Raw genomic sequence first — 13,091 nt, 5'->3', positions numbered from 1 at the left:
ACAGTTCGGCAAAATCATCAAATACAAACCCTATCTTGTAATAAGGTGTTGAATATCTCATATAGTTTATTGACTACTATGCTGAAAGTGAAACACAGAATGGTTCTAAGTGTATTGGTTATTTACCCTTGTGACCACATGGCAATTGGGAGCCCAGCATCAAAAAAGAGTATGGTGCCACATATCCCTAGCCTAGGAAACAATTCAAAATTCAAAATTCAAGGTCTGGTTTCTACCAAATGCATATTGTTGTCACATCATTATAAAGTCACAAAACTGTTAAGTTGAACCACCTTAAGTCAGGGAGCATCTATAAATTGACAGCTGCCATGAAAAGCCAGACTTCGGAAAGAAAGATATATAAAAACAATTTTTAGGAAATCTAGCTATGTGTTCCGGGATTAGTCCTCCTTTTGGTCTTGGCTGACTCCTCAAGAAACTTTTAAGTAGAGACCTCCATCATCTTCCAAGGCTTTCTGGTGTCAGATTTTTTTTTTTTAAAGATTTTATTTATTTATTCCTGAGAGAGAGAGAAAGAGAGAGAGAGGCAGAGACACAGGCAGAGGGAGAAGCAGGCTCCATGCAGGGAGCCCGACGTGGGACTTGATCCCGGGTCTCCAGGATCATGCCCCCGGCTCTCCAGGATCATGCCCCTGGCTGAAGGCAGCACTAAATCGCTGAGCCACCCAGGCTGCCCTGGTGTCAGATTTTGACTTTCACCATGCTGAACTATCCTCAAGGCAATTGGCTGCATTTGGGATATGCAGGTAATTGATCTGGTGGCAGGAAGCTGAAATCCTACATGCTGAGATGCAAGGCTATCTCCTGACGTGGTTTGGTCAAAAAACAGGAGAAAAGTTGAAAAATCTTCAAAAAAGGTGTTGGGAAGAATGTCAGGAATGTATTAGGAAAACATATAAGGATCACTGAGATATACTGAGGGGTCCAATTGAGATTGGAGGTCATAAATTTGTCACAGCATCAATCTGGACAGTGGTATGATTTTTCTTAAGCAGGGCTTAGCAGTCTGATTGTAGGCAGGAGAAAGCACACAACTGTACTGATGAAGGGATAGTATTTACTTCACCTGGTAGGCACCAAGGGCTGGCACAGATGTGTTTTGTTCATTTCTAAGTATCTAATACAATGCCTGACAAACAGAAATCACTCAATATTCTCTATTGAATGGATGAATGGGAGAACTGACAATATTGGCAAGAGGGTGGCTGACATGATAGGCCATGGTACCCCCACGAATAAAGAAAGCAGTGACAAGAAGAGGGGGTTAAAAGGGGAAGTTTAAGGGGATCAAAGTTCCTCTCCTCAGTTGTACCAGTCACATGAACGGCATCGCCTACTCAAAAAAGAACCTGAGTCTTAAGCACTCTCTGGTGGCTGATCCAGCAAGCCAGTAGGCTCAGTGGTCTCCCCTATTTTTTACTCCTTAAGAGCAACAAGCGCATCACACACACTCCTCTTTTCCATGTGAGAACTCCCTTAACTTCCCTTCATGCCATTCATGCCATATCTTTCTCACTCATTCTTCAAACCTGCTCTTTCTCCTCTTTCTTTAACTTTTGTCCCAGCTACCTTAGGTACATCCTGCTTTCCTTCTCCTCCTTTTTATCTCCTTCTCATTCCCTTTCCTTTTTCAAAGAGTGAAAACAATCCTGGTCATGGCACCGTATTATTGAAGGTAAAGTTCATGAAACGAGGACAAGGAAATCCCTACATTTCAAAATTAAAGAAATCAAAGTCTCTTAAAGCCAGTGAAAGTGGACATAAATTTTAAAGTAGCCACATCCCATATCATCTTGTAATTAAGCTGCACTTCTCCAAGTACTGGCATTCAAAACATTTTCCATTCTTATGGTATTGCTTGTGTTTTAATTATTAACATAAAGTCTTTTTTGCTATCAATTTTTCATTGCAAATGTACGTGACTTCTACTATAGGATGAGTCACATAGACTTTTGAAAAGTAACTGAAAGATGTTTACAACATTGTTCTGATAACGGATTTGCAAATGAACATTTGGACCACCACCTATTTGCCAGTCAGTGCTTTGGCATAGTTTTGATTCTTGCTTGAGTTTCCTGAAAAATCACAACAAATTATTTAAGGAATAACAGTTGTCAACTTTCTGACAAGTCATAATGAATGGTTAAGTTCTGAAAGGTCAACCAGCTATCTTTTGGCTTCCATCTCCTCTTTAGAACCAAGCTATTTTGAGAATTTCCATTCCTCATGCTCTTTTTCTTCCCAACCCTGACACTATTTGTATCCTCTTGGTGGCATTTTTTTTTTAACTCAGGAAAACTTAAATAAGTTCCAAGATTGCAGAAGAGCCTTATTATTTGATGATTGTGGGTCTTGTCTGGGAAAAACTCCAAACATAGATTTGCCATTTTAAGCAATTCCTTTGAATTCTCACTCTATTGTCAGCAACAGTCCTATATTATTGGTTTATTATTGATTTTTTTCTTTCCCTTTACATAAGTTAACTAGGCACTCCAATTTCCTCTTCTCTCTTCTTATGTTCTCTTGGTTTCTAAGTCCCTGAAGAACCGTATTGTTTCAGCTTTTTGGGATTTGAAGAACAAACAAATATCACACACACACATGCACACACACATACCCCGACCTTGTCATTGTCACAAACCCATAATCCTTCCCCTCAGCACCATGGTTATTTCTTCTTTATAATATTCTTCTTCACTCTACTTTAATATAATCAGCTGCCACATTCTGTCAATTTTCCCTTTAAAACATATTTCAGATCATCCTTTTTCTTTGTTTCTGCTCGTACCATCCTGCTTTGGGTCATATTCTCACCAAAGGTTCTGTTACAGAATCCTCGCCAGCTTTCCTGCTTCACTCCTATTCTCTCCCCAAGCCCACCTCCATGCCCAGCACGCATTCATTCCATACGGTGACTTTTCCTGCTTATAGCTTGTGAAGGAGGAAAGCACCGCCTCTGCACTAGGCACAGCCCTGCAGGATGAGTATTGCTTTCTTCATTTCACACACGATGAAACACTCTCCCAGAGGTTAAGCATTTTGTCCCAAATCACCTATCTTGTAAATGCTCAAGTCACTAGCTCTCATATCTGAAGAGAAGAGAGCCATCTTTGTTGAAACAGGAAAATAAAGCATTTGCATAGCAAAGATTTGATATTTAATCTCTTCAAAGTTAAGGAAGTAGTCGGACTTGCAATTATTACCATATCAAGGCAACGGTTTTCAAGAAATGGGATTCATACAAGAGAAGTATAATCCACTCGTCTACTCTCAAAGAGTTTATAATCTACTTGGTTAGCGTATGTATCTAGAACATGCTGGATATACAGTGTGTGCTAAATAAATATTTGCTCAAGCCAGGACCAAGACATAGAAGGAGAGTCCTTGCTACTCTTATTTTGGCTTGCCACTAATCGCATTGTTTAGTCACTGGATGCTTCTTATTATAAAACGCTCTCTACAACACTTCCTCTTGACCTGGTCCCAAGGAATATCAGAACAATACAATGTTAGGGAAAAAAAAAGACATTGAGATTACTGGGCTGCCTTCCAACCCATGGGCCGATTTATTTTTTCCTAACTACAAGATAATTATTGCTGGATATTATTATGGGATTTTTCCATATGTCCTTTAGTTAGGACAGTGATGACCCAACACAGCCTTTTAATGTCTCTGGTCTTGTGCCAGCTCACTTCCTTCTAGCACTTTGCCTTTGGTTTTTATCTTTATGACTATTCAAACTTCCCATTCCCTAATCAATACCTCATTTGGCCACTGCTGTTGACTACATACCTTGACAAAGACTCATTGGAAAGGGTCTTTTTTCCTTGCAGCCGGCTCATTTGAAACAAGCTCTTGCTATGTTCATCATTTTGGCAAACAAGGACAAGTTCAAGGAAATTGGAGGCCAAACTTGACAGAGCACTGGGTGCAGCTGCTGGCCCAGCTGTGCAATGATTCTCAACTGGTCCATTACCTCCAAAACTCAACTATTCAGCACAGCCTTCCCTAGTCCAGCACTCCTGTCGGTCTAATATATTTGGCAACAGCCATTATTTCAGAAATGAATGCTCATGTGTATTTATAGCAAATCGCATGCCTGCTCTATCAACAATTAAAGCGATTAGGATTCAGCAGACATATTCCTCTAATTAGGACAAGATGGAAGACATAATATATAGAATGCTGCAGTTTGGTCCAGGTTTATTCTTCCCTGACAAGACTGTCATGCTGCTTTTCCTCAGTCACACATCCATTCTCCCTGGGGCCACCCTGCCCCCTACAGAACACTCACTTCCTGTGTCTATCCCACGGAATTTTCAGTCAGGGGATTCTGTTCGCAACGGACACTTCAAGTTGCCCTGACCTCCCCTCCTCAAACCACACTTCAGGCTCAGTGGACGGTTTGAAGGCTTGTTTTGAGTAACATGTGGACAGCACCATGTGGCCACTCATTTCATTCAGCTACGCCCTTCCCCTGGAGCCTCAGAGTGTATGTTATACGCTCACACTTCTGTAGTCTTTCCTCTGAACAAAAGCCCGAACTCGGTGTCTGGGCCATAAATCCCATCTTGCTTCACTCTTACCCATGCATTATTTAAGCCATCTTCTCGGGGAGCCGGCGTGAGACTTTCCCTCAGAGTAACAATCAGCAGGCGCCTTATGTGCCGTTTTAACGGGAAATGTAGGATATCGGAGAGAGTTCCACCCATTTGCAGTCTTGATAATGAAATATGATAATCTAATTTGGTAAAAATAAACTGTGAAATCAGAGATTTGAGGCAAAAACTTTAAAGATGCAATTCAGACGAGCAATCAATGCTTATTCAGCTTCTGTACCATCTCAGCTTTCTCCCTGTGCAGATGCTTAAGTGATGCTAAATTAAATAATTGACAAATTTTTAAAACTGCTGGAAATTACCATCTGTATTTAATTTTGGAATATAAAAAGGTCCATAGAAAACACCCTTTATGATTATTTTGTCTAATAACAGATATGAAACAATACAAACATCCCAGTCATAAAATATAATGCGTTTCGAGCAGTCTGGCTTACATATTCAAACACAGTTTTTCAAAACAAAAGACCACAGGAGGAACGAAATGCTGGGTAACCAATACATTTTTTTTTTTTTTTTTTTTTAGGTGAATGGCAAAAGAACTGAGCTTTTACTTTAAAATCCACCTCTCTAACCTTCATCTCCCCACAAAACAAAAAACAAAACAAAACAAAACAAAACTCACCCACAGGCTTCCTTCCTATAGACAGTAAGGATAACCATCACTTTTTCATGTTTTTCTTTCTCCTGGATAAACACTGGGCTAAACTGTCCTTCTGTTAAGAACTTTATTAGGTTGATATTACATCCGTACAAAATGAAGTCTACGACTGTAAATAAACATGCTTGAAGCTTTCATGAATACACAGAAAGAGAAACAAGCTCCCTGCGTGGGAACACACTGGTAAATACGTGGATAAAACAAGCTGAAACTTACACCAGACACTTCTCCCAGGTCCAGCACGGCAGGAGCCCTAAGGGTACATTCTAGTTTTTTTTAATCCATGTTCTGTTCTTCTCACTGATGGGACTACTCAGGCACATGGTCAAGTTGCAATCGGCTTCTCCCTCAGTGATGTATGAGAGCTGGGCTGATTTATCTTGTCTTTCTGCTGCATATTAGCACTAATGTTTCTGCGTATGCATCCTACCTTTCTTTAGCCGTAGCCCCGGCTTTATCATTGGTAATCTAAATTAAAGAGCCAGTGAACAGAGCAGGGTTGTTGTCCCCCACCCCTCCCTGTTTTCCATGAAACAATTGCCAGGCAGTCATTCCCGGACAAGGATTCCACTGTTTATTCTATTGAGCCTCCCCTTCAATATCCCATTGAGACTAGAAGTCAGTCGCAAAAGGATAGGTCCAGGGAGACTGTCTTAGTTCAAAGGTCTATTTATGATTTATCTTTCAAATGGTACAAATGACCTCAGGAAATATGAGGGAGAGCTGTCATTTTCCAGTTTTTTTAGCCCAGAATACAGAATTGACACTGTTTACAAAAAAACCAGAATAACTTGATACCCCACTTTATTGCCTGTGGTACAGTACACCTTTTGCTGACTTTTTTTTTCTGAGAAATCTCTTTCTTTTTCCACCCATGTTTGTTTTACATATGTATCATTTAATGTTAATTTTAAGGAGGAGTATGAGTGCTATAATTTAGCAAGTTACATACAATCATCATTAACCTTGTTATAACTTGTCAATAAATAGCAGCTGAAGCAGGAGCCAAAGACTATTTAATTCAGGAGTTTTCAATTCCTTGCTTTAAGACACATTTAGAATTTTCTCAATCTCCACAAATGTTTGGGAAGAAGAAACACGTCAGAGTACATTTTCATATGAAAGTTTTTAATTTCGAAAATTTTGCTCTCTTAGCATCTCAACGCTTTTAGCCCAGATTTTAATGCTTCCTGAAATAATATTAGGTTTGTTTTCTCATTTTAAGCGGCATAACTTTTTCACAGCTGTTAAGCAACAGAATTTGGTGGATAATAATGTATAACAAGTTTCATCTTTATTTTTGTGTTTTTGTTACAAGAAAACATGGTTGTTTTCATAATTATAAACACGTATGTTACATCTTTAATTTCGCTTTTTAAAGTTAATAAATTATAACACCCATTTCCACAAAGGCATAAAATATAGACTTGCCATTTTTAGTAGCTTTTTGATATTCAATTCCCTAATTCCTTGATATTTGCATTGCTTTAATTTTTCATTATAAAAATAAAATGTCTCTTTTCAGAAATGCAAAATACATTTCAGGCCCTTGGTCCAAAAAAGAAAAAAAATCAATCTCTAACTTTCTGCTACTCAACATTCTTCAAAATTGCGGTTGAGAAAAATAAACTTGGGAGTTCTGCTTGAAGACTATCTGGGGTATCAGTTCCTCTAAATTATATCCCTGGGTGAAACTTTAATCACTTATATTAATTTCTACACTCTAGAACTCGGTTATACTGAACTGCTCCACAAACATCCAGAGTAATTACTTTAAAAATTTAAATCTGGGCCTGTCATTCCACTGCTTAAAACTGTGCATCGCTTCCGGTTATTCTTAGGATAAAAGCCAAAATCTTTATCATGGCCTTCAAGGACTTACTTTTATTAAACTCAGAAGATAAGCCCACCTTCCCAGAACTGACTGGCTGGGACTCAGAACCATCAATCAATCAAGTATTGAACCTCTGCTCTTTACGGCCAGTCAGCTTGAGTATGGTATCCGAGCACTGGTGTGGGATGGGAGAGAATTTCAAAAGCAAATACATAGGCCTTTTCCTTTCATTTGAAAGGAACATTCATGAATAAGATTTCACCACAAATCAGTTTACAAACTGCAGTGAAATCAACACGAAGCAAGCCAGACTCAAAAGTGCAAAGTGAAGATAAAATCAAGGGTTAGGGAAATAAGATGAAATGAATCATTTCATGAATGCTAACTGAAACTGACTTAGGCCAGAGGAGGAAAAGGCAAACAATCAGGAAGGAGCAGAAACTCTAAAACAATTATACTCAAGCTTGGTCCTACTGTTATGCTTCCAAGGTCTATGGTTTGCATCAGCTAAATTAATCTTAGATTTACATTTTTTTGTATATTCTTTTATTGGAATTTGATTTGCCAACATATAGTATTTACATTTTTAAAGGCCAACTACCTCATAATTGTGGTCCTGAGTTTCAATAAATAATTTCCATACATTCATTATATTACTGTTGATATACTTTCCTCCAAAAATTCTCTTTATTTTAATCACTAAAAGAACCACATGATAAACTTCACCAGTTTCTAAGTAAGATGGCCCAAGGAGCATATCACAAGACTCTGAAAATAAGAGATTTCTCATAACTAAAGATCTACTTTGCAATCAACCAAGAACAACATAATCCTTTAATATAACATGTAAACTTGTACATAAAATAATGTAAATACTCAAAGACATGAGAAGTATCCAGTGAGTAATGAGATCTTGAGAATGGCCTAGTACATGAGGAATTAACATCATTAAGGCCCCACAAGTCCAAGAGTATTTCCTATACTTCCTGCCATTGTCCTGAAAATCCCTACCATTAAAGTCTACCCTTGCAAGAAATCCTAAGACTCTGGAACCAAACTGCCTGTATTCAAATCACAGTCCTATCACTTACTAACTATATAACCTTGGGTATGATACTCTAACTTAGTGTAATGTGTCTTCCAAACTCATCCATAAAGTGGGATAATAGACTTCTGCTTTTGCTCTTCCTAAGATTTTATTTACTTATTCATGAGAGACACACAGAGAGAGGCAGAGACACAGGAAGAGGGAGAAGCAGGCTCCTCGCAGGGAGCCCAATGGGGGATTCGATCCTGGGAGCAGGATCGCACCCTGAGCCAAAGGTGGACGCTCAATCACTGAACCACCCAGACGTCCCAAGACTTCTGCTTTTGGTCATAAAAGTGATTCATATTAGACCAACCTTCTCACAGATAATAATCATGAACTCTGGATAAAATATTTAAAACAATAGCTAAGTGAAGACCCTAGAGAGTGGCCAAGAGCAGGCAAGAGCTAACGGGGTGGTGGTGGGGGATGGACAGAGAGGACCACTTGGAAGAACAGCTCTTGATAAATTAGTCATGTTTTATAGCTTCTTATCTAAGAGGAGACCCAATCAGTCAGTTCCACATGGTGGCTAGATCTCTGCCATCTTACTAGCTGAGAAATTAGAGATGACAACAGCTATAAATTTTGGGAGGAAACCCCAGAAAGAAGATAGCCACAGAGAGGAAGCCTCAGATTCAGTACATATAATCTGAGCAAATCACTGACTGCTCCCAATACTATACATATATAGAGAAGACTTCGACTAGTCCAGCTAAGATGACAAGAACTAAACAGATTTCTACTACTGTCCATCACAGGGAAGACAAAGTTGGAATTTGACTTCTGTTAAATTAACTGCCTACTAAAACAGAAATCAATTTGGAATCTCTATAACAAGCCACTCACAATATCCAAAGTACATTCCAAAATTACTAGATATGCAAAGAAACAGGAAAACTGACCCTCAAAAGAAAAGATAATCCGGGATCTTTGGGTGGCGCAGCGGTTTGGCGCCTGCCTTTGGCCCAGGGCGCGATCCTGGAGACCCGGGATCGAATCCCACGTGGGGCTCCCCGTGCATGGAGCCTGCTTCTCCCTCTGCCTGTGTCTCTGCCTCTCTCTCTCTCTCTGTGTGACTATCATAAATAAATAAATAAATAAATAAATAAATAAATAAATAAATAAATAAATAAATAAATGAATGAATGAATGAATGAAAAGATAATCCATAGAGACCCACTTTGACATGATGCAGATACTGGATTCAGCAGACACAGATTTTTAAAGCAATTATTATAACTATGCTAAAGGATATAAAAGCAATTTCAGCAGAGAAGGAGAAATTATTTTAAAAAAGAGCCAATTGGAAATTCTAAAGCTAAACAAAAAATCTAAAAAGAAAATTCACTGGATGTAATGGTAGATTAGAAAATAATAATAAAAAGCTATTGGTGAACTTTTAGATAGAACAATATAAATTATCCAATTTGCATAAGAGAGAAAAGAACTTTAAGAATGAACAAAGCCTCAGGGTCCAGTGGGATATAATAGTATATCTAACACATGTGTAATTGAAATCGTAGACCAATAAATGAAGAGAGAATGAGCAAGAAAAAAAATTGAAAAAATAATAATCCAAATTTGCCAAAATTTGGTAAAAACAGAGATATAAATTTAAAAAATTTTAAATCTCTGCAAACCCCAAACAGGATAAATAAAAACAAAACAAAATATAAATCCATGCCAGGGCACATATTCAGACAGCTAAAATTCAAAGACAAAGAGAAAATCTTAAAAGCAACCAGGGGAAAGTGGCATATTATATACAGGATAAAACTATACTAATTTTTCATCAAAAGTAATGTAGGCTAGGCCACAGAAGAATGACATCTTTATAATGCCAAAAGAAGCAATAACGGTCAAGCTAGAATTCTATATCTGGCAAACATATTCTTAGGCAATGAATGCTAAATGAAGACATTTTCAGAGAAACAAAACCCAAAAGAGTTAATTGCCAGCAGATCTACACTACTTGAAAGGTTGAAGAAAATTCTATGGGACAAAAATAAATTCCACAAATGGTTATTTGTGTCTACAGAAAGGAACGAAGATCACTGAAAATGGTAAATGGTAAACATGTGAGTAAGTATGAAACACACACACTCCTTTGAAACTCTTTAAAATACAATTATTATTTTTTAATTACAACACTATATTGTAGAGCTTATAACTTAAATAGACGTAACATAAATACATGACAACAACAGCGCAAAGGATGGACAGGCCGGCCGGTAAATGAAACTATGCTGTCGCAATGTTCCAATGCTTGACATGAAGCAGTACAATATAACCTCTAAGTAGAATGTGAAAAGCTAAAAATATGTATGGTAATCTCTACAGCAACCACTAAAAACTAATGCAAAGAGAGCCAATTAAAAAGCCAATAGAAAAATGAAAACAGAATTTATGGCAGCCATGAAGGTGCCTCACTTGGATCTCTCTTCTAGAAGAAACTTGCCAATCAGCTGTGAGGAGTGCAGTTAGCTAGCTGACAACATCCAAAGGCAGTACCTTTGGGATCCACTGTGAGTGAATCAAAGCTATATTCTTCACAATTAGCCGATGAGTAAACACAACAGGGATATGTGCACTTGGCTGATTTTGCCCATTGCAACACTCAACTATCAGCAATCTTTGACTAAAATCTTCCATCAGGCTTGCAGAGACTTTCCCAAAATCATAGTGCAGTTGGAAGGCTTTTTAAAAAACCTTTCCTCTTTTCTTGCTCCCTCCTTTCACAGATGTCAGATGCCTGCTCTCTCTCCTCTTTATCTTGCACTTATAACTTCATCTTGGTACCTGCTTCCTGAAGGACCAAACTAATGCAGAGTTCTAAAAAATATTCAATTAATCCAAAATAAGGCAGGAAAGGAAGAGAGAGGAACAAAGCAGTAGATGGGATGAAGGGGAAAGAAAGAGCAATCTGGTAAATTAAATCCAAACTTATAAATAATTATATTAAATGTAAACAGACTAAACATTCCAATTAAAAATGGAAATTGCCAGAATGCATAAAAAATTAAAACTCAACTTTGTGTTCTCTATATGCCTTAAATAAATGGAACAAATAGTATGAAAATAAAAGCATGGAAAAAGAGAAAGCATAAGAAAGCTGGAATGACCATATGAATATTATATGAACTAGATTTTAAGGCAAAGAGTATTACTAGACATAAAGAGAGACACTTAATAATGATAAAAGGGCAATTCACCTGAAAGAAGTAAAAAATAATAAATGGATATGCATCTAATAATACAACATTTTGAAACAAAATTGACAGAATTACTGAATAGACAAATCCAAAATCATAGCTGGAGATTTTTAAGACTGTTTGCTCAGTAACCAATAGAATAAAACAAAAATAACCAGTGAGAACATTGAAGACCTGAATATTACTATCAACCATACTAACCTAATTGACATTTATAGAACACTGCACCCAACAACTGCAGAACACACAATCTTTTCAAGTGTACATGGTACATTCACCAATACAGACAATTTAGTGTGCTATAAACAGTCTCAATAAATTACAAATGACTGAAATTTTATGAAATGTTTTCTGACCATAATTCAATTAAACTAAAAATAGTAACAATTAATAACTAGAAAACCCCAAATACTTGGAAATTGAGAACACACTTCTAAAAAACTTGTGAACCAAAGGAGAAATCAAGGGAAAGTACTTCAAAGTAAAGAGTAATGAAAATGCAATATATGAAAATTTGTGTGCCATAGTCAAGTAATTAGAAGGAAATTTATAGATATAAATGTTTATAGTAGAAAAGGATAAAGGTATAAAAGCAGTGACTCAAGCTTCCTTCTACCTGAGAAGATAGACAAAAGAGCAAATTAAATCCGAAGGAAATGGAAGGAAATAATGATTCTTTAAAAAGAGCATAGCTTTGGGACACCTGGCTGGCTCAGTGGTTGAGCAGCTGCCTTTGGCTCAGGTCGTGATCCTGGGGTCCCAGGATCAAGTCCTGCATCAGGCTCCCCAGAGGGAGCCTGCTTCTCCCTCCGCCTATGTTTCTGCCTTTCTCTGTGTGTCTCTCATGAATAAATAAATAAAACCTTTTAAAAAAGAACATAGATCAATGAAAAAGAAAACAGAAACAATAGAGGGAAAAAAAGAAAACCAAAAGTTCGTTCTTTACAAGATCAACAAATTTCACAAATTCCTAGATAGACTGATCAAGAAAAATTAAAATGAATGAATAAAAATTACCAGTATCAAGAACGAAAAAGAAATCTTTAGAAATCTGAATATATTGAAGGGGATAATAAATAACTCTAATAAACAACTTTGTGTCAACAAACCTGGAAACTTAGATAAAATGGAAAAACATTTTTTTTTAAAGATTTTATTTATTTCATGAGAGACAGAGAGAGAGAGGCAGAGGCATAGGCAGAGGGAGAAGCAGCCTCCTCTTGCAGGGAGCCCGATGTGGGACTCACTCCCAGGACCCTGGGATCACGGCCTGAGCCAAAGGTGGATGCTCAACCGCTGAGCCACCCAGGTGTCACAAAATGGACAAATTTCTTGAAAAACAGAATTTACAAAAATCAACACAAGATAAAATTATAAGTTTTTATTTTATTTTATTTTTTTCAGTATAGAACTAAGACTTTATTGTTATTGTTGTCAACAATATTTTTTAATAAATTTATTTTTTATTGGTGTTCAATTTGCCAACATACAGAATAACACCCAGTGCTCATCCCGTCAAGTGCCCCCCTCAGTGCCCGTCACCCATTCACCCCCACTCCCCGCCCTCCTCCCCTTCCACCACCTCTAGTTCATTTCCCAGAGTTAGGAGTCTTTATGTTCTGTCTCCCTTTCTGATATTTCCTACCCATTTCT

At 37.6% G+C, this 13,091-nt stretch overlaps 1 protein-coding gene across 8 annotated transcripts in view; it reads right to left on the bottom strand.

Moving 5' to 3' along the window:
* The window catches only part of RAPGEF4 (Rap guanine nucleotide exchange factor 4), a 282,834-nt gene that overhangs the window by 166,574 nt on the left and 103,169 nt on the right, over nucleotides 1-13,091 (bottom strand). For 2 of the 8 annotated variants that reach the window (XM_038584857.1, XM_038584861.1), the window contains exon 1: nucleotides 5,519-5,748. The exons of the other annotated variants lie outside the window; for them this stretch is intronic. The gene's annotated coding sequence lies outside the window, so the exon portion shown is untranslated. Of the gene's footprint in view, nucleotides 1-5,518; nucleotides 5,749-13,091 lie in introns of those variants that run through there. 8 annotated transcript variants of the gene reach the window in all.

Source organism: Canis lupus, chromosome 36 (assembly GCF_011100685.1).
Source record: "Canis lupus familiaris isolate Mischka breed German Shepherd chromosome 36, alternate assembly UU_Cfam_GSD_1.0, whole genome shotgun sequence".
Taxonomy (NCBI): Eukaryota; Metazoa; Chordata; class Mammalia; order Carnivora; family Canidae; genus Canis; species Canis lupus.
Note: the sequence above shows the minus strand (reverse complement) of the source record. Positions and strands in the feature narration are given on the sequence as shown.